This window comes from Leopardus geoffroyi, chromosome B3 (assembly GCF_018350155.1).
Source record: "Leopardus geoffroyi isolate Oge1 chromosome B3, O.geoffroyi_Oge1_pat1.0, whole genome shotgun sequence".
Taxonomy (NCBI): Eukaryota; Metazoa; Chordata; class Mammalia; order Carnivora; family Felidae; genus Leopardus; species Leopardus geoffroyi.
The window spans coordinates 89,042,657-89,070,064 of record NC_059337.1 but is presented as its reverse complement, the minus strand read 5'-3'; the positions used below and the strand labels follow the sequence as shown (position 1 = coordinate 89,070,064).

The following is a 27,408-nucleotide window of genomic DNA, read 5'->3' as shown; positions in this document are numbered from 1 at the left end:
AGCATTGTGTTTCTAGGATTATTCCCCAAGTGAAAAAGATACAAAATGACAAAAGACATGTGTACACACAGGTCTAGTGATCATGTTCTTTAGTAAGTTATTTCTGACACATCTCAGTGATGGAGACTTTTGTAGTTTTGAGTACTGGCTTACTGATTCTTCCTGACTTTTGCATTTAATCTCCAAAGTTGTTCAAAATGCTACTCTTTTCTTTCTTTTCTGTCTACCTTCTTTTCTGTCCCACTTAAAATTGGCTTGTCCTAAAAGTATGAAATGTGTACTTTCATTTATTTCCCAACTTTTATTTATTCAACTTTTTCTTACTCTTCTTAAGTGTTGTTTCTTGCTATTTTATTCTGGCATCATTTTTCTTTGATTCTCATTTTCATTTTCAAATATTCTTCCATAATCCTACTAAGATCAATGCTTGCTTCTTCTGAAGATGCATATGGGTAAATAGACATTTTTGATCTAGTGTTTCCTAGAAGAGAATCACTAAGTCACATATGAAAATGAAGACTTTTCTCTCTCTGAGCACACACAAGACACTTTCCTATTAGAAATCATTTACTATCAACTTCCAAGCAAACTTTTCCACTCTTACTATCCTTTATTATAATTATTATAATACCTCATTTTTCTATAGTATATAGAATCAAAAGAAAATTTAGTCTTTGAGACATAACACTCTTTTCTCCAGCATGGTTGGCATACAAATTTATTTCAAACAGATACATGCACCCCTGTGTTTACTGAAGCACTATTTACAATATCCAAGACATGGAAGCAATCCAAGTGTGCATCGATAGATAAATGGATAAAGAAGATGTAGTATATACATACAATGGAATATTACTTGACTCTAAAAATGAATGAAATCTTGCCATTTTCAACAACATAGATGAATCTAGAGGGTATTAGGCTAAGTGACATAATCAGTCAGAGAAAGACAAATACCATATAATTTCACCCATATGTGAAATCTAAGAAACAAATGAACAAAGAAAAAAAAAGAGACAAAAAAACCCAGACTTTCAACATAGAGAACTGATGGTCACCAGAGGGGAAGTGGGTGGGGGGATGGGTGAAATAAGTGAAGGGGATTAAGAGTACTTATCATGATGAGCACTCAGTAATGTATAGAACTGTTGAATCATTATATTGTATACCTGAAACTAATATAACACTGCATGTTAATTATATTTGAATTCAAAAAATAAAAGAGAATTTCTATTATATTTAATTTTTAATACTAATAATTTAGAAATGTTTCAGTTTGTAGCTTATTAATATTTAACTGTGATTGTTGTCAAATTTGAAAATCTCCTTTCTTTCATATATAAACTGTACAATTTCACAGCATTTTATGTTATATTGAAACAAATATTGAATATTCTTTGAATCACAACACCCATTAGAAAATGTGCTAATAATTGGAAATAGTTCCATAAATTGCTTCTGCTGTCATACAGCTAAAACAGTTTCTCTTCTACTAACCATATATTTCCATTGCCGTGGGCCATTATCATACTGCAATGAGACTTCTGGCCCTGCACCTTAGGCTCACAAAAACCAGGTAAAGCAGAGCAGTGAGTGGTTCTTACACCAGGATAGCAAGCAGTAATTATAAACAAAATGACTATAAAACAAATATATCCCACTAAACTCCTCTTCCCCTTTAGCTGCAAGCCAAACATACCATTACAAAATACCACCTGAGAAAAGGAAAAGTATAATGAACAGAAAGTGTGATAAAAGATCATGGGTCTTAACTAACTACAGTTAAACTTATTTCTTTTAATTTATAAAATTATTCAACTACATTAATATATTACTAGGGCCTCTATCAGGGGGAAGCAAAGGGATCTGAAGCTTAAGCTTTTTGTTATTTCATAATAAATCCACCTGTTAATAGTGTTGTTTTAGAAATAGGAATCACAACTTCTATTTATTAACTTTATGCTCTTGAAAATTCTCCAGAAGATAATGGGATATTATGCAATGAAACAATTCAGCGTGATGCCCAATTAAGGATTTGCGTAAAGTCATTGCATGGGTTGGGAGCAGGGCCAGGGTGAAGAAGTGGTACTGATGAAAAGAAATGTAGCTAATAGAGAAGATAAATGCAGCCTGGTGATTCTCTTCATCAAAAAGTTATGAAGGTTTATATCTAGTTCAGAGTTAACCCAAAAGAAGACCCTTTCACCCTCTTACACTCTAACTTGGGGAGGGGCAACAATTTTGTACACTCATGACCCCCAAAACATTTATTAGCTCACTTCACCATGAACTGTAACAGTATGCATGTGTTCTAGGGCTTAAGACTTTCAAAAATCCATTCCAACAGCCCTCCCTTGGAACCTAATTTCTGATATCATAAAAAACCTCTGGTATTATATTCTTCTAAATGTGTCTGTGAAATATGTATAATTTATGGTTTTCTCTTTTTCTCCAATCTAATGAAGTGTGAAAGTAGGCTTGGAATCACTTTTATTATAAATACTACAACTGTAAGTTGTCCTCACCTAAATCCCCCAATAAATGAATTTAAAAAAAATTTTTTTTTAATGTTTATTCATTTTGAAAGACAGAGATAGAGGACAAGCAGGGGTGGGGCGGAGCGAGGGGCGTGTACACAGAATCTGAAGCAGGCTCCAGGCTCTGAGCTGAGCACAGAGCCTGATGCGGGCCTCGAACTCACGAACCATGAGATCATGACCTGAGCCGAAGTTGGACGCTCAACTGACTGAGCCACCCAGGCGCCCCTAAATGAATATCTTAACTTTATAATAATACATTTTTCTGAATAAAATTTTGGGGCAGGAAAAAATAAAATATCACAAAATGTAATTAATATGTATGAGCTACAATATCACTCATCATCAGGGAAATACAAATCAAAACCACAATGAGATGCCACCTCACACCTGTCAGAATGGCTAAAATGAACAACTCAGGCAACAACAGATGTTGGCGAGGATGCGGAGAAAGAGGATCTCTTTTGCACTGTTGGTGGCAATGCAAACTGGTGCAGTCACTCTGGAAAACAGTATGGAGTTTCCTCAAAAACTTAAAAATAGAACTATCCCTCAACCCAGCAACTGCACTACTAGGCATTTATCCAAAGGATACAGGAGCGCTGATTCGAAGGGGCGCATGCACCCCAATATTTTAGCAGCACTATCAACAATAGCCAAAGTATGGAAAGAGCCCAAATGTTCATCAACTGACAAATGAATAAAGAAGAGGTGGTATTTTTTTACAATGGAATATTACTTCGTGATCAAAAATAATTAAACCTTGCCATTTGCAATAACATGGATGGAACTAGGGGGTATTATGCAAAGCGAAATAAGTCAGTCATAGAAAGACAAATATCATGATTTCACTCATATGTGGAATTTAAGAAACAAAACAGGTGAAGATAGGGGAAGGGAAACAAAAATAAGATAAAAACAGAGAGGGAGACAAAAAATAAGAGACTCTCAAATACTGAGAACAAATTGAGGGTTGCTGGAGGGGAGGTGAGTGAGGGTATGGGCTAAATGGGAAATGGGCATTAAGGAGGGGACTTGTTGGGATGAGCACTGGGTGTTATATGTAAGTGATGAATCACTAAATTCTATTCCTGAAATCATTATTACACTACATGTTAACTTTGACTTAAATTAAAAAATATATAGTTACCTAAAAAAATACGTTTGAGTTAAAAACATCTTATATCAAAAGAAATAGTGGTCTTATTTCATTTTCAGGAATAAAATATTATTGCAGAGCTCACCATTAACTCCAGGTCTAAAGCTTCAACAACATGGTCATTTAAGGCAGATACTGAATTAAGAAACAATCCAGTATAGCAGATCCATTATCATAACAACAATCTTATTTTAGAGTTTTCTATTGGAATACATAGTGAAAATTTCCTCCTATATTATTTTTTTTTTACAGGCCTTCTTATGGACACTAGCATGTCTCAGACTACTTGGTTTGATTTTGGTCAGGAGACAGTAACAAGTGGCTCTTTATTCCCAGAAACATCCCCATTCTTAATCCAAATCAAGAGTTCATTTTCCCAAGTATTTAGAGCAAAATTATTGGAGATACAGAAATTTTTGGGTTCAGCTTTTGGCTGCACAACTTTAGAAAAGAACGTTTTATCAAACTGTACTTCAATCACTACAGCTTTTAAAAATGACAACGTAGGGGCGCCTAGGTGGCTTGATTGGTTACGTGTTGGACTTTGGCTCAGGTCATGATCTTGTGGTTTGTGAGTTTGAACCCCACATCGGGCTCTGTAGTGACAGCTCAGGGCCTGGAGACTGCTTCAGATTGTGTCTCCCTCTCTCTCTGTCCCTCCCCTGCTCATGTTCTCTTTCTTTCTTTCTCTCTCTCTCTCTCTCTCAAAAATAAAAAATAAACATTAAAAAAATTTTTTTAATGAAAATGTAAGTGATGGAAGAAATAAAGAAAAAAATCTCAGGTTATACTCAGGTGCCAAAGCTGAATTCTGAAAATCAGAAAATGTCCTAAGTGCAAATAATCTATATTTACACTATACTTACACATTCTCTTACAGACTGTAAGTTTTCCTCCCTTGGGTGTCTATACCTACTTGATTGCTATGTCTCTTCCTTGCTTCTGACCCTTCCTAGTAATACTAATTTTACTAAAATTTAGTAAATTTCCTCATAATTTTATAATCTCCCATTCATACTTCCAGACTCATCTTCCTTTACCCTCCTTGTTGAACCCTGAGGATAATTTAGGGAATAAATGCCTATTACGTGCTTCTACTTAAACTCCTTCCAATGTTTTAATGTACTCATAATGTCTTGTTAATATGTACATCCACAAGATAGTTCCTGTCTACGAGTGCATTTTATATCCCATTTTGTGTTAATATACAGGGAGTTTATCTATTCTTTCCCACTATATGAGACCCAGAATCATTATCTTGATAAGTCTTAGTGGTTACTCTAAAAATACACATTTAACTTGGCTCACAGATTATTTAAAAAGTATAAACCCCTATTCCAACCTTTACCTTCTGCCTTAGACATTTGAACAAATTATAAAAGAATAAGAAGGGAGAATATGATTTGAATTCTCAAACCAATGGTCTACGGCAGCCATTAGTATCGGTACAAATGCAACAAAAATTTTTCATGGACCTGTTGAACAGAAATCACAAATAAATGTGTTCTTGCCTTTGTCATAAGCCAGTTTTGCAGGATTTCAATATCTTAACTGGCATGACTTTCCTGCTCTCAATGAAGTGCTGATAATTTGGTATTTCCCCCAACTTCCTCCCTCATTCTACTAAATCCATGTAAAGCCTCCATTCAATCCTTCCATCTGGTAGGATGGTCTGAGCTAAAATATTTTTAAATTTTTTTAATGTTTTATTTATTTTTGAGAGAGAGCGAGGACACACGGGGGAGGGGCAGAGAAAGAGGGAAACAGAATCCAAAGCAGGCTCCAGGCTCTATGCTGTCAGCAAGAGCCTGATGCAGGGCTTGAACCCACGAAACAAGAGATCATGACCTGAGTCAAAGTTGAATGCTTAACCAACTAAGCTACCCAGGTACCCCTGAGCTAAAATCTTTTCTGAGATCTTTAGAAAAAACAAATAAACAAACAAACATGCTACTGTCCCAAAAAGGTTGGCCAATTCAGGAGCTACATTACATTTTTATTTGAGAAAATTTTTCTTTGATGTCCTCACAGAATCTAATACTGTGCCAGTACGCAGTGTTCACTCAAAAATACAAATATTGGGGTGCCTGGGTGGCTCAGTCAATTGAGCGTCTGACTTTGGCTCAGGTCATGATCTTTCAGTTCATGAGTTTGAACCCTGCATCGGGTTGCTGCTGTCAGCACAGAGCCCACTTCGGATCCTGTGTTCCCCTGTTTCTCTGCCCCTCCCTTGCTAGTGCTCTCTCTCAAAAATAAATAAACATTTAAAAAAATACAAATGGCATACAAATTACTCAATGGGATAAATCTAAAGTATGTGGTATTTCAGTATTGCTATGATCTCAAATGTGTTCTGTGTTGAGGTGGCCAGAGGCCATCACTGATACAGAGGGGGAAACATCAGTTTAAAAATGAAGTATTTACATTTTAATGTGTTCCTGACATTAAATTTAAGAGAAATCATAAATGGATTCAGGATTTTTCTTTAATCAATTTTAAAAAATAACATTTCATCCCTTTCCACATAGACATACACACGCTTACACGATATAGGCTAATAAGCTCATGTATATAAACAACTCTAGCAGGAAGTAAAGCAAATCATGTTCCACTGAAGAATATCCCCACTAATTACTATTTGAAGGGACTTCTGTATAAAAGCTAGATTTCTAGTATGAGTCAATTTTGTCTGTAAGGACTCTGTATTTTATTTTTACAGTGTTGTTGAATGTCTACTCAATTTATTAATGTATTAAGATCTCAGTCACAAAGGAAAGAAATTAATATAGTAGCATATGGGAAACTTTGGGTCCAAGCATCTTGAAAGTCAAGAATTTGGTTATTCTTCAGGATTTGGCATTAAAAGGTATTCTCCACCCCCCTGCGCATGGAAAACAATTTTTTATTGGCTTTAAACAGCGTGGCTGAAATATGTCACCAACTAGCCTTACTGCACAACAATTTTCTACATACACACTCTTCCACACCATTACTTTTTTATCTGCCCAACTTATCAATGTAAAGAAATTTCCTAATTCAAATATAACAATTGTTATCACTGTCATAATCGTTATTTCCTCATGACACTTCACATTGTTCCAGTTTAATTTTCTTATTGGAAAGATGTTGAACACTCACAATTGCATCATTAATAAACACTAGTACATCTGCAGCATCCCATACTGTGTGGTTTTGGCAAACTCTGGTTTCCTAAGGCCACTCTGGTCATAGGCAGATTTTGCCCTCAGCTCACTCAACACTCTGTCAGTGCCCTTGCCTTTGTCTCATAATTCTAGCACATAAAATGCAATTATAGATAAAATCCCTCTTGAGACTAGTTTTTCATTGTCTCTTCAAAGAACATTTTCTTCACGCATTAAATCATATCCCAGGACATCCCACAACACTAGCAGCAGCCTAGATTCTTTCTCGCTTTGTGTCTAAGGGGCCAATTTATATTCTCACTTTTAACACCTCTAAGTTCCAGTCAATTCTCTGGATAGATTTGTGGTTCAGATCACATATTTTTTTAAACAGGGTTCTTTATATGTTAATAGGTAATCAATAGAAATAATTTATTTAAAGTAAAAATTTGAATGAACTAGATTATTTGGAAACTAAATTATAGATTATTTTTGAATCATAAAGTTTCAACATTTAAAAACCTATTTTCCCCCTCTCTAAATGTATTATTGCTGCCATCAATTCTGTGGCTTTTGGCTATAATGTTATGTTGATTTTCATCTAATCTCTGTAATAACTATTTTATCTTTCTTGTTATAAGCCATCTGGCCTGTGGGTTTTTTGTTATCACTCCATATTATGAGCTTTACTCAGTATACCCAGATGATATTTTACTTTGTTTTTAGTGCATTTGTTTTCCACTCAGGAAAATAATTATTTTAACAGGAACAAGTGGGGGCACCTGGATGGCACAGTCAATTAAGTGTCCAACTCTCGGTTTCAGCTCAGGTCATGATCTCATGGTTTTGTGGGTTCTAGCTCCGCATCAGGCTCTGTACTGGCGGTGTGGAGCCTGCTTGGGATTCTCTCTCTCCCTACCCTTTCCCTGCTCATGCTGTCTCTGTCTCTCTCAAAATAAATAAACTTAAAAAATAAAAATTAAATTAAAAAAATTTTTTAAAGGAACAAGTGGATCAAGAATTGTAATCTATCTTTTACATTAAAATTGTCTTTTAATCTTCTGCATGTAAAAGAATTCTGTTAGAAATTTCAAAAAATCCAGTCAGCTTTACTTTCTAAATGATATCACACTTTTAAAAGCTTTTTAAAAAACTTTCACCCTTTATCTTCCATCCTCCTTTTCTCCCTCCTTCCTTTCCTTACTTCCTTCTTTCTGCCAATAATGATTCATCAAACACATGTTTTGTGACAATATCACAGCAAATGATGGTAAGCTAGGACTAACACAAGCACCTTCATTGATCTTACAAACTATTGTGATCGTAGGGATCTAATTTTGGCATGCCTTTAATTATTTCTTATAAACCCAGAACATTTTTAAAGTAAAGCTGACTGTATGATAACAGATCAGATCATGTTGGAATCCTAGTTCTTACATGCACCTGATATTTAGGATCTGTGTTACCTAGGGGGAAAACCACATATATTGATGGGCTTTTCCCTTCTGATATTTAAAGGTGGATATCTGAGCAATGATGATGAGAGCAAATCTGGGTAAATAAGTTAAGAATGCCCAAAGGTACTATAATTGTTGCATCAATACTTCCTAAAAAAGAAATTCATCTGGGCCCTAGAGGCCTATGAGATTCAGGTTCACCACCTACAGTGGTCATATGGTGAGTGGAGTGCACAAAGCTCTCCTCTCTGCCTACAGAAGGAGGCATATTTTCTTTCACACAAAAATGACATCTGATGACTCGGCCTTGCTCTTAAGAGCCTATGTCTTCTAAGAGGGGGACTCCTTTTCCTTATTTGCTCACAGGCTATTGGTGACCATGATTATACCACTGATAGTTTATCTTCCTTCTTCCAAGCTGCAAATCATTTTTAAATGGCATCTTCTGGCTTTTGTTACAACAGTGGAAATGGAATGACTATATGCTTCCCATCTCTCTGCAAAGCTGGGAAGCCCAAAATATTGTGGATTGTTTTGGCAGCGCAAGCAGCCAGCTGTTGACTGGAGTTCCACAGAACCAGCCAGGGATGTCAGTGGCTGACTCTGGCATCTGTGTTATGAATGATATCTTGGGATAAAATCCCACCCCCTGTAGTTTCTTGGCAGCTTAAGAATCTCAGACTGAGATGAAAACATGGCTTTCAATGCCTCAGTGAGTTGCTGGAATATTTTGGACCTGCTTGAGCCAGTATGAGATTTGTGCACATCTCTGATTTTCAACCCAGCTTTGAACTGATATTCAACACCCGAGAAGTAGAATCTTAAAATGAAAAACATCTTTAATTGGTTCAAAGGTCCCAAGTTCCATTACCTCTGAAGAAAGAATCTTATAGAGGTTTTTCTGATCTTTCATCTGCCCACAATTGCCTTTCCTAATCAAAAGTAGCAAGGTAAGAATCTTTCTCTTTTACTATTTGAAATATAGTACTAATCTTTGAAGGCAAGCAGAAGGAAATTATCCTTTTAACTAGCAATAGCTGTTTCAATTTCAAAGATTATACAAAAAGATGTGTCCTCAGTCTGTTTACAGCATTTTAATCATTTCCCGTAGCAGCTTGGATATTTTATTACAGGGTTGTTTTTGCTTTTTTAAGCGGAGACGCAGACTCAGATGCTCAGTTTAGAAGATGAGGAAAACAGTGACTGCTATTAGGACAGGTCTGGAAATGGGGCGGGAGATGAATAGGTGAATTAAGCCACCATATGCCCAGTGAATTAAGTAAAGTCCTAGAACATTAGAAAATACTTATCTGATTTAAATAGGAAATTCTTTGCCTAAAAATACAAAGAAATGAAAATAGAAATTAAATCATACATTGCTGACTTGTTACAGACAGCCGAAATGTTTTATAACTTTGGCATAAAAACATCATACCAAGAAAAGCAATGAATTTCATAATTACTTTTGGAAATTCCTTCTAACATCAAAGCCTTATAAGAAAACCTCACATAGCCATTATATATATATATACATATATATATATATATTACATATACATGTATGTGTACATACATATTTATGTAATATATGTATGATTACTATTTAAATACAATATACTTCATTGCTAATACACCAACTCCTCAGAAGAAATAGACACTATGTTTGGAAAAACCATGGTAAAAGGTAGAATACCTTCTGTAATATTCTGCATTTGTAGTTAAAACTGTATATCTGAAGAAAAATATAGTTAAAAGGATGATTTTATTTATTATTTATTTACTTATTTATTTTTGGTTTGGGAAACTCTGTCGGTCTTCTCTCAAATGACAATCTTATGGGGAAAACAACATTTAAAGATATAAAAATATTTGTTATTTCATTCTGTGAGATTATGTGGAAATAATTACATATGGTGATGGCTTAAGAAATTACATTTCGTGTATAAAGCCTGAGATTCTATTTTTATTCTTGGTTTGTTTGATTTCAATTATTACATTATATAAATTTTTAAATAATTTATTGAGCCCTTACTCTACTAGGCATCGTGCTAAGGAATTTATAATATTGCCTTACTTCATCCTCACAACAATCCTGTCAGATACTATGATTATCCTTACTTGACAGATGGTAAAATAATCTTTAAAAAATTATGTAACAAGCCCAAAGCCATTCATCTAATTGTTTCACAGCTTATTAACTCTTAACACCACTCTATTAAAAATGACCATGCACATCTTCCTCATAATTTCCACTCATTCTCAAACTTTTCTGTTAAAAAGTGAACAAATATCCCTGAGGTTTTGTTTGCATAAGAGACAGCCACATCCACTTCAAGGCCTACTTTTTTTTTTTTTTTTTAATGTTTATTCATTCTTGAGAGAGACCGAGCACGAGCAGCAGAGGGACAGAGAGAGAAGGAGACACAGAATTTGAAGCAGGCTCCAGGCTCTGAGCTGTCAGCACAGGGTCTGACACGGGGCTCAAACCCATGAACCATGAGATCGTGACCGAAGCCAAAGTCAGATGCTTAACCAACTGAGCCACTCAGGTGCCTCCTTCAAGGCTTACTCTTATGACTGATGACCATTCTGTAGAAGAGCATTACAATAAGTTATCATGCTTTTTCCATTTATTTAGGAATAAGACGTATAGGACTTATATACGTCTGCTCCATAGATGGAGAATGACTGCAAACAACCTAGTACACATTTGTCTAATGATCCATACTGTTAAGTGGGCAGTCAGGGCTGCATGGCCACGGTAGCCAGATGAGGAAAGGAGGATGGACACAGAGGGCCCCATCCTGAGATCACGTCCTTTCAATTGGTCTATCTAGTCAACTCAGATCAACTCTCCTCGATCATCCTCTAACCAAACTCAATCTGGTGCAATACAAATTCCCTCTGACCAGCCATTCTTTACTTACAATAGAACTGATAGAGGAAAAATTCATAACCCCAGCAAACAGTGGCTTAAGTGGCAGCCTAATAAGGGTAAAATAATCAAAAATACTAACCTAAAAATATCAATAAAGTTTAAAGTTTTACTTTTATATGACACTTAAATTTGTGTATATATATATATCTATATACATATATATGTCTATATGTTGTATGCATATATATGTTATATATATATGTTATATGAGACTTACAACAACATGGCATTAATATTGAATATAATTTTAGAACTAGTGTCAAAACAGCCTTAATCACTCAAGATGGATGCTCAAAAACTTATTAGCCATTCTTGAATGTAAATAATGTTCATATCTATAGGTGAGCTAGAGGTGTTTACAGTTTAGAATAAAGTCCAAACCTTTAGGGGCAGGTATGAAACTATCCTTTTCTTTATCAATTTTATGTATATTCAATGTTTACATGAATCAGTTTTTATACAATATTTTCTCTCCCAGATTAAAGATTATGTCATATTTGATAGTTTTCATTAATCTGCCTCAAATTTCATTAGGACTGCAGCATTCTAATAAAGATGCATATCCCATTGCCTTTGCTGACAATTTAAGAAAACGTCATTTCATTTTTGCACATAAAATAGGGAAAAGTTACTTTCAGAGTCACACAATACCTTGACCTAGATATTAAACCTTCTCAAGTGCATAGGATAAAAAACAAAGTCAAAATTTGTCTCTAGGTTTATTTACATTAGCTGATAAGATTTCAGTAGAACAGGAAAATCTCGACAATTTTCAAAACATACTCCAAAAAAAAAAAAAGCTTATCCTATTCTTTTAATACAAAACAGAATTCCAAAGAAATGTATACTATTTAATCAAATAATTAGGTTTGTGTGTTTTAAAAGTGGTTCACCCAGTTTTCCAATTGGATTGTTACTGCCATCCTTACCACAAGTGAATTTAAACACACTGGAGTGGAATATTTAAAATTAAATTATTAGCAAAAAAGTTAATAGATGATTCCGTTGTTTTTCAAATAATGGAAGAGTGACTTTCCTTATATTCACTATTAAAAAGGAGAAAATTCTGAAAAACTGCCCCTCAAAATGAAATACTTTACGTGCTGAGCTCTAATCACCCATTTCTCCAGTCTGTCAGTTTTAAAATATTGCAGAGCTGACTTCCCAGCTGCCGGCTGGCAGTCCAATTTAAAGAAGTAGCCGCCTAGAGAACTGTACAATAGAGCTTAGTTATCACCATTCTGCATAGCATGAAGTCGGCTGCCACCTCATGAGCAAACGCAAAGGACACAATGCAGTTAAAGGGTTAATTAGGAACCCACACAGAACTCCTTTGGCATTGTGGTACTAACGTCCCTTTTAACCCTATTTGTTGTAATTTTTGTAATATGCTGTTTGTGCTTTCAGGTTGCATCATAAATTCATCTGAGGATTTTCTGAATATATTCATATCCTTAAATTAGATGAATGATTGAAAATTTATTCCCTAAGAATGGGCTTGATAGAACATTTTACTTGCTGGCCTTTCATCAAAAACACCATTGAATTTTCAAAGCAATTGTTTGAAGCAATCAGTTAAATATCTGGGTTTTATATAGCTTCTCACTTTTTGGTTGCTCAAGGGAAGTCTGGCTATAGTATCCTACTGCTTTGAAATGAACAGAAGCAAGGAAATATAAAGGTAATTTAACTTTAAATAAACTTGTTCAGCAATGCTCAGCAGACATAAATGAATACATTTTTTAGAAGCTGTGAATACTTTATCACGGCTATTGTTCTTTTTAATGTATTTCAGAGGCATTGCAGGTACTATAACTCCAAATGATTTCCACTTAAATTTCTCACCAGATATAGTTTGCACTTAAACTGAAAGCTTAAGAAAAGGTCAAGAGGAATACAATGATAACTACACTAAAACACAGAATAGTAAAGGCCCTTGATGTGATGTGAAGTTTAAAAGTATGCAAACCATGCACGCATGCTAAAATCATGTAGGAGAAATTAGTTGACCAGAAAAGTTTGAGTATTCAGGGCTAATTATCAGATTTACCTGATAACCATGTTTCTGTTAAAATTTCTGTTCCTGGGAGCCTGGGTGGCTCTGTCAGTTAAATGTTGGACTCTTGCTTTCAGCTCAGGTCATGATATAACAGTTCATGAGTTTGAGCCCCAAATCAGCCTCCACGCTAACAGCATGGAGCCTGCTTGGGATTCTCTCTCTGTCCCTCTGTCTCTGCCCCTCCCCTGTTCATGCTCTCTCTCCTCTCTCTCTCTCAAAATAAAAAAAAATAAACATATATATAACATATATATTATATAAATGTATACATATAAATATATGTAATATTTATATATATAAATTTCTCTTCTTTCTGGATGCCCAGCTCTCAGATCTTTAATTCCACATTAGCTTGTCCAACAAAGGTAAAAGAGGAGACCTCTCAATATTGCTGCAGCTTTATCTGATAGCATTTATCAGATATTTACTTTCTAAATATGCTAAGGATCAAAATTAGACTTCTGAGGCATCTTAGGATTCTAGTCAAAATTAGGAAGCACCATTTGTTCACTGAGGAACAGTATACAATGGTGGTTATTAGGGATGGGAGTACTTATTTGTTTTGAATCTTAATGCTACTGCTTAATCATTATATGACTTTTAGTAAGACACTTTACTGTCTATCATCATAAAAATGGGGCAATAATAAAACCTCCCACTTAAGCTGTATAAGAGGATTAAATAAGGATTCCATATAGGTAGTACTCTATACTCAATTATGTCATGGCGGAGAGAAAAGCCCTTAAAAACCATTACTTTTAATTATAAAACCTTGTTTGGTGCTTACCATATAAGAGTGCTGTGCTAGAAGCTGGGGATACAGTCATATGTGATACAGACCACACTCAATGAACAGAAACAAATAATTAAAATCAAATTGAGTTGTGATAAATATAAGCTGAGTTTTATAAAGGTCTTTTATATTATCAGATGGTGAAAGGAAAGAATTCCAGGAGAAGTTGCCATCTGGGCTCATTTAATGTTTATTTATTTATTTTGAGAGAGAGAGAGCGTCAGCGAACATGAGCAGGAGAGGGAGAGAGAGACAAAGAGACAGAGAGAATCTCAAACAGGTTCTGCGCTGTCAGCGCAAAGCCCCACATGGAGCTTGAAGCCGCCAACCATGAGATCATGACCTGAGCTGAAGTCCAACTCTTAACCTACTAAGTCACCCAGGTGTCCCTAGGCTTATTTTAAAACATAAGTAATTTCTGAAAAGTTTTAAATTATTTTTAATTAATTGGATCTTTTATTCCTACTGGAAGATCTGATCCTATTTTCCAACCTTTTCTGTCCTCTAATTTTTCACTCATCTAAAATGGCTGAAAGGATATAAGACAAAGACAATAATAAAGAGAATAGTCACATTGGTCTAGGATAATAGCTTGCATTCCCCCTTGATATACCCTCCATGATGTCTTAGTGATAGGCTTTCCTAGGCTTAAAATAGTTAAATACAGTAAGTGATAGAATTCTATAAAAGGTGACCTAATATAATTTTTTAACAAAGCTAAAGGGAAAAACTTCCTTTGGAAAAGACATGCAATTTCTATTGTATTCTAAAAACTTTGAAAGACACAGAAGGCTTCGAAGTAAAGACCCAGGAAAAATAACTGTCTTAAGTACAGGAGAAAAGCATGAAATCATAGACTGCCTAATTCCAAGGGTTCCTAGAAGTAGAACATTTTTTTTTTTAGGACACTCTCGATTTTATTGAAATATACCAGATAAACCCAGGACTTGTGACTCAGTGCACCTAAATGTTAAGCTTGAATAATTAAAGTTTTTGTTTTTTTTTAAACACTCCATTTGATGGGGCGCCTGGGTGGCGCAGTCAGTTAAGCGTCCGACTTCAGCCAGGTCACGATCTCGCGGTCCGTGAGTTTGAGCCCCGCATCGGGCTCTGGGCTGATGGCTCAGAGCCTGGAGCCTGTTTCCAATTCTGTGTCTCCCTCTCTCTCTGCCCCTCCCCCGTTCATGCTGTGTCTCTCTCTGTCCCAAAAATAAATAAACGTTGAAAAAAAAAAAAATTTTAAACACTCCATTTGACCTGATAGGAGTGATATTCAATTAGTGTAATGCCTATATATATATATATATATATATATATATATATATATATATATATATATATATAATTATAATTCAATTAGTGTAATGCCTATATATATATACATAATTTATTTATGTTTATATTTATATTTCTTTATTTTTAACTTTTCACTACATTTACTTAAAGTGCTTAAAGTCCCTAAGCCAAAAAACTGCCAATCACAATAACTAAGCAAGTCTTAATGCCATAGTTTGTGTTAAGATTAAGCATGGGAAAATGAAGTACATCAGGAAAGGACAGATGAGGACAAATGAAAATTATATAAAAGTTGCCCACCATGCTAGAATAATACTCTCCCTTGAAAATTTCTTAAGGTTAATGCTTAGTCAGAGATTAATTTAACCACTGTTGTAAAAGAGAGGAGGACATAGTATAGATGGTAACTATGCCTTGCTAGTTCTGGTTCAGCACAAAACTCGGGCTTTGAATGGTTGCAAAGTTTGACCTGTTGTGTTACATTTACATGATCTCTTTTGGATGGAGATTTGCCACAGCTCAGTCAATACCTGAAAATGGTAACACTACGGTTTCTAAGGCTAAATCTATTTTCTCAATAGAACATCCATAAAGCCTGGTATGACATTCATTTTCATTTTACAAACAGCTCTTCCGAAATATATTTAAATAGCATTCTGCTTCAAGACAGTGACTGAGAAACTTCTGGGATTCTGTGAATTATTATTCCTTACTAGTCACGTACATAAAGTGGTGAGGGAAGGCGAGATAAATATCAAAAGGAATTTCATAAGACTTCAAAATCCATATGGGAAAGGGGTTAGAGAAACAGATTTTATATATATATATATATATATATATATATATGTATGTGTGTGTATGAGTGTGTGTGTGTGTATATATATATGTGTATGTATGTATGTATGTATGTGTATATATATATATATATATATATATATATATATATATATCACAAAAGACCTAAAAGAAAGAGCTTTGAGAAAAGCTTTTTAGACATAAATTTTATTATTATTGAGAGTAAAAGAAGAATGAGCAAAATCTAGCATGTTAGTTCAGTCTTTCTGCTAAAGGACTAAAACAAAACCCTACTACAACACATATGCTCTGAAGAAACAGCTTGAATTAACATTATTTATGTTTTCAAAAACTTAAAAATATATATATATTTAGAGAGAAAACCAAAATATACCGTGTTTCTTGAATGGAGGTTGGAGAAGAATGGACACTTTGGCACATGCAGAGTGAAGATTAAAATGAAATGGCCTCACTTACCCAATGCCCAATATGCCCAAAGTGGTGATGGGCATGAGCTCTAGGGGACAAAAATGTAAGTTGGCAGATGGCTAATGGTGAAAATAAGCTATTTCTGAGTTTGGTGAAGAAAAAAGGAGGGGGCACTAAGGTTTGAAGAAGTCATTAAGTGTACAGCACAATAGAAAGGCAACAATCAGTGATTCCTCTTTAATTTTAAATGTCGAGGACCATGGTTTAAAAAAGAAATGTGTTGCCTGAGGAGGTCAGGGTCTCAAGATGGCTTGCTAGGTGAATTCACCACTGTGTAAGCCTTTAGGCTCAGAGGGCAGATTTTCTCAGCACTAAAAGAAGAGTTTGTGCACAAATTAATCAAATTACAGAAACTGATGTCTGAAAATCAGAATGCCTGAGCAAAGAACAGAAGTGGGAAATTCACAGGGAGGGGGGAGAAATGGCAAACCAAGAGATACCATTGTTAATTTGCCCATTTTCAAAAACATAATTAATGGTGAAACCAAATTGCCAGGTGTGTCAGGAAATGAGCATTCCTACCCACTGCTTTTGGAAATGTGAAGTGAAACAAATACAAAGGACAATTTAACAAAATGCACCAAAATCCTTATATATTTCTTGGCCTGAGTCTAAGAAATTATAGTTAAAATTAGTTGGAAAGTACATAAAGCTATATATACAAAAGTGCTCTTCAAAACATTGTTGAAAAAAGAAAAAGAGATGGAAACAACCCAAACTTGAAAACACTGGTTTGAGAATAATCTTAGGGAAGTAGAACTGAAAGAACTATAATGTTTTAAAAGGAAGCTCAATTTATTTTAACCACTCTGTTTGGAAAGAAACTTACTTTGTGAACAAAAGGCAGATGGTCTGCCATGGAAACAGAGAAGGGAGATCTATTACCCAAGAATCTTGGCTAAAGAAGGCAAAGTTGAACATTATGGCTGTGTCTAAATATCTATTGAGGGAAGACAGAGAAAAACTTGTATCAGAAACACTAAATATCATCTTATATTTTTGTTCTGATTGCATGACTACCAAATTCCTGATACTATACTTGTCTATTTTTTTAATAGAGATTTTATGATCCTCTCTGCCAAGAATTATGGTCTATTTGCTAGTTGGATTTATTCTTGAAATTTAATTAAATTGCATTCCTTCTTTTTTTTTTTTTTAGCCATCTTTGCTTTGACTTTAAAAATGTAAAGTTTTAATTTTAGAGTAATTTTAGATTACCAAAAACTTGCTTAGTATAGAGTTCCCACTTATCCCTCATCCAGATCCCCTATTAATATCTTACATTATTTTAGTACAGCTGGTCACAACTAAGGAATTAACATTGATACATTACTATTAACTAAACTACACACTTATTCATACTCTGCTTCATTGAATTTATTTAAGGGGGAAATAATGTGTTGAATCTTTTCATGTTATTTCTTTGGTCAATATGCCCAGCTATAAAGTTTTAGTAAATATTCAATCTTCCTGTTCAAAAATAAAAATCTCAAAACCTTTTCTGTATTCCTTAAAAATGTAAATTTATGTACAAAATAATTCCCTGTTGTGATATGTTAAAAACTAGTCCAAATCTCTGCAATGAGGGATAATTCTGTTCTGCAAATCAGGAATTGATTTAAATAATTTTAGGGGCTCCTGGGTGGCCCAGTTGATTAAGCCTGCCACTTTGGCTCAGGTCACACCCCCCACCACATCAGGCTCTGGGCTGAGGCTCAGAGCCTGGAGCCTGCTTTGGATTCTGTGCCTCCCTCTTTCTGCTGCTCCCCCAGTGTGCTCTGTCTCTCTAATCATTACAAAAGTTTTTTAATAAATAATTTTAATAAAATAAGAGATTTATTTTTAAGGAATTGGCTTGCACAATTGCAGGCCTGACAAGTCTAAAATCCATAGGTCAGGCTGCTAGAACTCAGGGAAGCATTGACTCCATCTTGAGGCAGAATTTCTTTTTCTCTGAGGAACTGAAATTTGTTCCTAAGGCCTTCAACTGATTGGATTAGATATCCTCATATCAATCAGGGCAATCTCTTTTACTTAAAGTCAACTGATTAGATGTTAACCCCACCCACAAAACATTAGCAAGCTTAGATTAGTGTTTGATTAAATCATAGGATGCTAGGGTCTAGTCAAGTAAACACATAAAACTATCATGGCAGGGCACATAACCTCGGACCATATCCTACTGGGCAGAACTCAGTCAAAAGTCTAGAAAGAGAGAGAGAGAGAGAGAGAGAGAGAGAGAGAGAGAGAGAGAAGGGGGAGGGAGGGAGGTTCATTAAGTTTCTCAGTGTTTTAATTTTCAAAAGAATGGCTGTTATCCATTAAAACAGCTTTACTTTTGTCATGCTAAACTTTATGTAGGAATTATTAAATTTAATTTCATAGAATATTTATATAATGAGCAGCATTCTTTTTGAACAATATTCTTTAATTGTTACTAAAGATTTTATATCCGTATAGACTAGGGATTGGTGGTCCTTGAACAACAGTCCTTTGTTAGAGCAAATACACTATGAAATACTTCATCACAGGTACCTGTAACACAGCAAAATGAATATGAAAGGAAAAAAATACTAAATGCATACCAGGACATACATAACTTGGTTTATACTACTTCAGTGCCTTTAGAATAGTGGGCCTATGTGTCATCAATGCCTTCTATACTGGGAGACTCAATACCCAAATTTTAAAAAGAAAACATAAAGTAGAGAGAACACATCTCCTGATCACTACAGAGGGAATAAGAACAAAATCTCTTTTATATTTATTTCTCATATTCTGGCATTCTCACATCTATGGTAGTTATAAAAATTTAATTTAATTAATATATAAAATTTCTTCTATGCATTTAAGAGTTTCTTATAGTTTTCTTCCATCTTTTTTTTCCTTTCTCTCATGTTCATCTCTTTTGTTTCTTAAATTCCACATATGAGTGAAATCGTACGGTATTTGTCTTTCTCTGACTGACTTATTTCACTTAGCCTAATGTACTGTAGCTCCATCCACGTTGCTGCAAATGGCAACGTTTCATTCTTTTTTATGACTAATATTCCATTGTATATATAACCACATCTTCTTTATCCATTCATCAGTTGAAGGACATTTAGGTTCTTTCCATATATGGCTACTGTTGATAATGTTGCTATAGACATTGGGTGCATGTGCCCTTCGAATTAATATTTTTATATCCTTTGGGTGAGTACCTAGTAGTGCAACTGATGAATTATGGGGTAGTTCTATTTTTAACTTTTGGAGGAACCTCTGTACTGTTTTCCACAATGGCCTCACCAGTTTGCATTCCCACCACCAGCTGTAAGAGGGTTCCCCTTTCTCCACATCCTCACCAACATCTGTTGTTTCCTTTGTTAATTTTAGCCACTCTGACAGGTGTGAGGTGGTATATCATTGTAGTTTTGATTTGTAGTTTCCTGGTGAAGAATGATGTTGAGCATCTTTTCATATGTCTGCTAGGCATTTGTATGTCTTCTTTGGAGAAATGTTTATTATGTCTTCTGCCCATTTTATCACTGGATTATTTGTTTTGGGATGTCCAGTTTGATAAGTTCTTGACATATTTTAGATACTAACCCTTTATTAGATATATCATCTGCAAATATCTTCTCCCATCTTCGTCAGTTGCCTTTTAGTTTTGTTGATTATTTCCTTCACTGTGCAGAAGTTGTTAGTCTTGATGAAGTCACAATAGTTCATTTTCCCTTTTGTTTCCTTTGCCACCAGAGATGTTTAAAAGTGTTTCTTAAAAATTTACAATTTTAAAAATAATTCATTTGTCAGAAGAGCTTATTAACAAAAACTAGTAAGACCATCCATCCTGTGTAGTCAAAATCAGCACCAAAATAAATATCTAGAGACATTCTTTTCAGGGCTGAAATTCAAATAGTTGAACAGATTAGACCATATTCTGCTCTTGAATTTATATAAATAACAAAGTATACTTCCATGATCTTGCTAAGTTACTCTGGCACTGAATGGCTCAAATATTCAAAGAGACATCATTGCCAAACTTTCATTCTTAGCTTTCCTCATTTGTAAATCTTCACACTGTTTTCACAGATTCCTTGGGTGAACCACACAAAGATAATACACTTGTCAAAGAACTGACTTATCAAACCAGTGGGGAAGAACAAAGACTTTTAAAATATAAAGCCCAAACCAGATTTTCCCATTTAAAGGAGAATTGTTTGAGTTATTGCAGAAGCTTGGTGAATTGCAGAGGTTCTTGAGACATATTAGAGTCACTTAGGGAGCTAAGTGAGGGAGTTAAAAAACGTTGATTGTCAATGTTATATACCACACTAATAAAAGAAAGGATAAGATCCATATGATCCTGTCAATAGATGCAGAAAAAGCATTTGACAAAATACAACATCGTTCTTAATAAAAACCCTCAAGAAAGTCAGGATAGAAGGAACATACTAAAACATCATAAAAGCCATATATGAAAAGTCCATAGCTAATATCATCCTCAAAGGAGAAAAACTGAGAACTTCCCCCCGAGATCAGAACACAATAGGGATGTCCACTCTCACCACTGTTGTTTATAATATTATTGGAAGTCCTAGTCTCAGCAATCAGACAAAAAAAAAATTAAATAAAAGGATCAAAACTGGCAAAGAAGAAGTCAAACTTTCACTTTTTGCAGACGAAGTGATACTCTACATGGAAAACCTGAAAGACTCCACCAAAAGACATGTAACTGATACATGAATTAAGCAAAGTTGCAGGGTACAAAATCAATGTACAGAAATCGGTTGCATTTTTATACACCAATAATGAAGCAACAGAAAGAGAAATAAAGAAACTGATCCCATTCACAATTGCCCCCAGAACCATAAAATACCTAGGAATAAACCTAACCAAAGTTGTAAAAGTATCTGTATGCTGAAAACTATATAAAACTTATGAAGGAAATTGAAGAAGATACAAAGAAATGGAAAAACATTCCATGCTCATGGATTGGAAGAATAAATATTGTTAAAATGTCAATACTACCCAAAGCTATCTACACATTCAATGCAATCCCAATCAAAATTGCACCAGCATTCTTCTCAAAGCTAGAACAAGCAATCCTAAAATTTGTATGGAACCACAAAAGACCTCAAATAGTCAAAGTAACACTGAAGAAGGAAACCAAAGTGGGAGGCATCACAATCCCAGACTTTAGCCTCTACTACAAAGCTATAATCATCATGACAGTAAGGTATTGGCAGAAAACAGACACACAGACCAATGGAATAGAATAGAGACCCCAGAATTAGACCCCCAAATGTATGGCCAACTAATCTTTGACAAAGCAGGAAAGAGTATCCAAAGGAAAAAAGTCTCTTCAGCAAATGGTGCTGGGAGAACTGGACAACAACATGCAGAAGAATGAAATTAGACCACTTGCTTACCATTCACAAAAATAAACTCAAAATGGGTGAAAGGCCTAAATGGATGTGAGACAGGAAACCATCAAAGCCCTAGAGGAGAAAGCAGGCAACAACCTCTTTGACCTCAGCCACAGGAATTTCTTACTCAACATATCTCCAAAGGCAAGGGAATTAAAAGCAAAAATGAACTATTGGGACCTTATCAAGATAAAATGCTTCTGCACTGCAAAGAAAACAATCAACAAAACTAAAAGGCAACTGATGGAATGGGAAAAGATATTTGCAAATGACATATCAGATAAAGGGCTAGTATCCAAAATTTATAAAGAACTTACCAAACTCCACACCCAAAAACCAAATAATCCAGTGAAGAAATGGGCAAAAGACATGAACAGACATTTTTCCAAAGAAGACATCCAGATGGCAGTTACATGAAAAGATGCTCAACATCTCTCATCATCAGGGAAATACAAATCAAAGTCACACTGAGATACCACCTCACACCAGAGTGGCTAAACCAAACAAACCAGGGAAGTATAGATGCTGCCGAGGATGTAGAGAAATGGGAGCCCTCTTGCACCGTTAGTGGGAATGCAAACTGGTGCAGCCACTCTGGAAAACAGAGTGGAGGTTCCTCAAAAAATTAAAAATAGAACTACCCTATGACCCAGAAATAGCAATACTAGGAATTTACCTAAGGGATACAGGAGTGCTGATGCATGGGGGCACGTGTACCCCAGTATCTATAGCAGTGCTTTCAACAACAGCCAAATTATGGAAAAAAGCCTAAATGTCCATCAACTGATGAACGGATAAAGAAGATGTGGTTTATATATACAATGGAATAGTACTTAGCAAAGAGAAAGAATGAAATCATGTCATTTGCAGCAACATGGATGGAACTGGAAGGTATTATGCTGAGCGAAATAAGTCAGTCAAAAAAGGACAGATATCACATGTTTTCAGTCATATGTGGATCTTGAGAAACTTACCAGAAGTCCATGGGGGAAGGGGAGGGGAAAAAATAGTTACAAACAGAGAGGGAGGGAGGCAAACCACAAGAGACTTAAATACAGAGAACAAACTGAGGGTGGATGGGTGGGGTGGGGAAGGGGGGAAAGTGGGTGATGGGCATTGAGGAGGGCACTTGTTGGGATGTGCACTGGGTATTGTATGTAAGCCAATTTGACAATAAATTGTATTAAAAATAAATAAAAATTAAAAAAAAAAACAGAAAACATTGTAAATCACTCTGGGGTTAGGGCAGTGCTTGATATTCATTTTTTTTTTTTAATTTATTTTTGAGAGACAGAACACAAGTGGGGGAGGGGCCGAGAGAAAGGGAGACACAGAATCCGAAGCAGGCTCCAGATTCTGAGCTGTCAGCACAGAGCCTGACGCAGGGCTTGAACTCATAAACCATGAGATCATGACCTGAGCCAAAGTCGGACACTTAACCAACTGAGCCACCCAGGTGCAGCCCCCCTTTTTTAACTTTTTTTTTTTGAGAGACAGAGACAGAATAATCATATTTTTAAAGCTTTTCTGATTATTCTCATAAGCAGCCATGGTTGAAAAGTTCTGAGGCAGTAGAAAAAGATAAGAACCTCCAGTTACACACTGCATACTTGAACATATATGTTTGCCCCTACTCATTTTTCCTAAGTCCTAATGACTGAACAATGAGTCTATTGTGCTCCTGACTAGGGCTTCACTCTTGCATACACACTGTGTAAGCTTTATTCCTCTTAATTTCCCTGTGTGAAAACCTTTTATTTGTTTCACTACTCAGAGTTCTGAATGAGGCGGTGGAGTAGTCCTGAAATTCTCAGGACCCAAATGCTTGTCTACCATTTATTATCGTTATTTCAAAATGGGCAATTTGTAGTCATTCAATGAACTTGCCATCATTGTTAAGTTTTCCTACATGTACAAATGTCATGGGCCAAATGGCACCAAATGCTTGAAATTCTGGCAGGATTTTCCCAAGAACAATTCAGAGTTTCAGTGGCCACCCTGGAGCACCTGAGATGCATATATAGGACAATCCACTGTGTAGTGGACACTCAAAGACTCCAAATATGCTATTGTCAGCGTACAACAAATTTATATGAAGAGGCTTTTAAGAGAAAAATTTCATGTGTGACAATATGTATGGACCTAAAGAATATTATGCTAAATGAAATAAATCAGACAGAAGAAGACAAATACCATATGATTTCACTTCTATGTGGAATCTGAAAATGGAACTTAAACAACAGAATCAGATTCATAAATATAAAGAACAAACTGGTGGTTTCCCAGGGGGAGGGAAGTGGGGGGATGAGCAGAATTGGTGAAGGGGATTAAGAGGTACAAATCTCCAGCTATACAATAAATAAGTCACTGGGAAGAAAAGTACAGCATAGGGGCTATAGGCAATAATGTTGTCTGGTGACAGATTGTAACTACACTTATTGTGGTGAGCACTTCAAAAGGTATATAATTGTAGAATCACTATGTTGAATTCCCGAAACTAACATGATATTATGTGTCAACTCTACATTCATTTAAAAAATATTTTTAAAGTAAAAAATCAGAAATTTAAATTTTCTTTCTTTAAAACTGCTTAAATAAGACTAATAAGAACATCAGGATCTAAAATCCAAACTTAAACTCTCTTCTTCTCCTGACTCAACTCAGGGCCTGCCTCCTGTTTATTGATTATCTCCTCCCTCCTTGATCTGTTCCTCTTGCTGTCCCTTCACTGGACCCTCTTCTCTTCCCTCTACTGACCCTTCATATACATAACCCTCTTACTGACCCATAACTCCTCACAATATCTTCAAGGGTAAGTGGAGAAGAACATCACCCCAACTCCAGTGGAATTGTACCTTCAAATATTGATGATGTTCAGACCTATAGAATCAACTTTTCTAACTCACACTGAAAAACAAAATTTTAATGAAGAATTGAAATTTTTCTTTGAATCATGTAATTTGATATTCCCTGATCTTTACCAATTAATATATCTCCTTGTAAGACCCAGAAAAAAAAAATCTGGTTTTATTAAAAAAAAGAGGACAGACTGATTAAAGAATTATATGAAAGCATTGATCGAAATATGAACATAAATGGATGATAAAAAGGACATAAAAGAGTATAAGATCTCTTAGCTGCTATCCCTGAAGTCTTTTCTATAAAAATTGGTCAAAAATCAGGTCCTGTAAACAGGAAAAATAAATTTATCCATCTTTAGAAACTATACTAATCTCAATCAGAGAAAACATTATAACTACCTATGCATCTTGCTTGATGGTTTTAAAACTGAAGTGGCAGATTTAATAAGGAAACAGAAGATTAAGATGTTCATTTGCTTCCTGTCTGAATTACAAAAGCTAGCAAAGAAAAAAAAAAAAACACCCTAGAAAAACAAAAACAAAACAAAAAGCTCTGAAGACACTTGGACTACATAAAAAGAAAAATTGCAGACCAAATTAATACCTCTTCAGATTAAGCAACAAGGTCACCTCTCTTGAATGTGTAGAAGAAAACACATTCATATCATAAGAAAAAGAACAATGGAAGAACATTAACTCTGCCTTAACTGAGAAGAATATCAATCAATCAATCAATAAGGGGGTGGGGGGATTTGTCTAACAGAATAACATCCTGTAAGAATAAATCATCTCTGTTCTGCCCAAAATTGCCCTTACCATGAAAAGGAAATCTTGAGATTCCAGGAAGATGGCGGCGTAGGAGGACGCTGGGCTCACCGCGCGTCCTGCTGATCAATTAGATTCCACCTACACCTGCCTAAATAACCCAGAAAACCGCCAGAGGATTAGCAGAACGGAGTCACCGGAGCCAAGCGCAGACGAGAGGCCCACGGAAGAGGGGCCCCTCCTGAAGCGGATCACCTAAGGAGAAGCGACCTAAGCCTGCCCCTCCTGCCCCTGTGCACCTTGCCTACCCACCCCAGCTAATACGCCAGATCCCCAGCATCACAAGCCTAGCAGTGTGCAAGTAGCCCAAACGGGCCACGCCACCCCACAGTGAATCCCGCCCCTAGGAGAGGGGAAGAGAAGGCACACACCAGTCGGACTGTGGCCCCAGCGGTGGGCCGGGGGCAGACATCAGGTCGGAGTGCGGCCCCGCCCACCAACTCCAGTTATACACCACAGCACAGGGGAAGTGCCCTGCAGGTCCTCACCACGCCAGGGACTATCCAAAATGACCAAGCGGAAGAATTCCCCTCAGAAGAATCTCCAGGAAATAACAACAGCTAATGAGCTGATCAAAAAGGATTTAAATAATATAACAGAAAGTGAATTTAGAATAATAGTCATAAAATTAATCGCCGGGCTTGAAAACAGTATACAGGACAGCAGAGAATCCCTTGCTACAGAGATCAAGGGACTAAGGAACAGTCATGAGGAGCTGAAAAACGCTTTAAATGAAATGCAAAACAAAATGGAGACCACCACAGCTCGGATTGAAGAGGCAGAGGAGAGAATAGGTGAACTAGAAGATAAAGTTATGGAAAAAGAGGAAGCTGAGAGAAAGAGAGATAAAAAAATCCAGGAGTATGAGGGGAAAATTAGGGAACTAAGTGATACACTAAAAAGAAATAATATACGCATAATTGGTATCCCAGAGGAGGAAGAGAGAGGGAAAGGTGCTGAAGGGGTACTTGAAGAAATAATAGCTGAGAACTTCCCTGAACTGGGGAAGGAAAAAGGCATTGAAATCCAAGAGGCACAGAGAACTCCCTTCAGACGGAACCTGAATCGATCTTCTGCACGACATATCATAGTGAAACTGGCAAAATACAAGGATAAAGAGAAAATTCTGAAAGCAGCAAGGGGTAAACGTGCCCTCACATATAAAGGGAGACCTATAAGACTCGTGACTGATCTCTCTTTTGAAACTTGGCAGGCCAGAAAGAATTGGCACGAGATTTTCAGTGTGCTAGACAGAAAAAATATGCAGCCGAGAATCCTTTATCCAGCAAGTCTGTCATTTAGAATAGAAGGAGAGATAAAGGTCTTCCCAAACAAACAAAAACTGAAGGAATTTGTCACCACTAAACCAGCCCTACAAGAGATCCTAAGGGGGACCCTGTGAGACAAAATACCAGAGACATCACTACAAGCATAAAACATACAGACATCACAATGACTCTAAACCCATATCTTTCTATAATAACACTGAATGTAAATGGATTAAATGCGCCAACCAAAAGACATAGGGTATCAGAATGGATAAAAAAAACAAGACCCATCTATTTGCTGTCTACAAGAGACTCATTTTAGACCTGAGGACACCTTTAGATTGAGAGTGAGGGGATGGAGAACTATTTATCATGCT

The 27,408-nt window shown here is 35.9% G+C and overlaps 1 long non-coding RNA gene across 1 annotated transcript in view; it reads left to right on the top strand.

Moving 5' to 3' along the window:
* Positions 1–8,771: 8,771 nt before the first annotated feature.
* Positions 8,772–27,408, top strand: part of LOC123583601 — a 64,255-nt gene continuing 45,618 nt past the window's right edge. The window contains exon 1 of the long non-coding RNA XR_006704973.1: positions 8,772–9,246. This is a non-coding gene — a long non-coding RNA (uncharacterized LOC123583601). The remainder of the gene's footprint in view (positions 9,247–27,408) is intronic.